Here is a 1,342-nt window from a genome sequence, read left to right as displayed (position 1 = left end):
TCTGTGAACCTTACAAGCTCTTGGCTCACGTTTTGAGCCGCTGTCAGTTCCTCCTGATATCCACATTGTTCCTTTGTAACCCGCACAAAACGCTCTATGTGTATTATTTTGACTAGTGCGTATTTTTCTAATTAGGCTTTTGGCTTCACTGCCTCAGACCGCAGCCGTAGATGCTGCTTGAAACGCTGCCTTAGACTGTGCTGACACACTTGCTCACTATTTTATTGCAGTATTCCCAGTCTTGAATGTTTCTCCATAAATTCACTTCGTGAAGGCTTTCAGCCTGCTTCCCAAACCAGACGGTTTCAAATCTCCTCTTTTCTTTAACTTCTGTTGGGCACAGTCAGAGCTGAAACTGAACCTCCCCCTCCACCCCAGACTACCACATGGGTTGTAGCCACTGAGATGGACCTCGTGTCTCCCCACAGATGTGGCTGGCCTCTAATGAAGCCCTTCCTGTGCAATAGCATCCAGTGACTTCTGAAACTCAGGCGTGTTCCCCTGGTGTGTGGTTTGGGCTTTTAAGAGGCGTTGATGCCCAGATCTTGTGTGGCTCCTCCTCACTGTAGGCAAGAGCAAGCCATGAGCTCTGCAAAAGGAGCTTGGCAGAGGAGCCTGAGTGCACTGATGCAGGTGCTCAAGACACTTGGGACTAGACTTAAAACAAAAAAATGCTCAGCTGCTCATACTAAGTAGTGGTTGCTTGCATAAAAATAGGACAGCTTGCCTCATACTGGGTGATATTTTTTTTTGCATCACAGTTTTAGGCTTAAGTACCTCATTCCCACGTAAGGCCCTTGTGGTGAGCTGGTCTGGAGTCTCATGTTGAGGAGGTGACTCCCTTTGCTTCACAAGAAGTGCAGTTGCAGGTGCTGTCAGCTCAGGCCTCGCAGGCTCATGGTGGGAACTGCTCCAGCCCCCAAAAGCAGCCAAGCTCTTCTCTGTAAGCTTTCCACTCAAGAGCTGTCTAAGGCAAGAGTAATCATATCCTATTCGTAGACCTTAAGGGACTGCTGCTAATGAAGTCACATTAGCAGAGGCAAGGACCCTCAGCTGGTGTGTTCACATGCAGAAGATCTCCACTGCATTTGATGTGTTTAATTGCTATTAATCATTGCCCATCAACACATCACATTTTCTATGACGGTGTTTAAAGGCAGAATTTTATTTATTTATTTATTACTCCACTCCAGTTACCTTGCTGGGCACCATCCTCAAAAGGTAAACCCTCTGCCATCTTCAGGGAACTGAGGGTTGTAGCACTGCTGAGAAAAGGTCAAAATCTACTCTTGAACCTGACTTTGAAGTCATAGCCCAGAGCTTGGTCAGCTGCTGAGTAGGG

Source organism: Mesitornis unicolor, unplaced genomic scaffold (assembly GCF_000695765.1).
Source record: "Mesitornis unicolor isolate BGI_N332 unplaced genomic scaffold, ASM69576v1 scaffold20569, whole genome shotgun sequence".
NCBI lineage: Eukaryota > Metazoa > Chordata > Aves > Mesitornithiformes > Mesitornithidae > Mesitornis > Mesitornis unicolor.
This window is presented reverse-complemented; position numbering follows the sequence as displayed.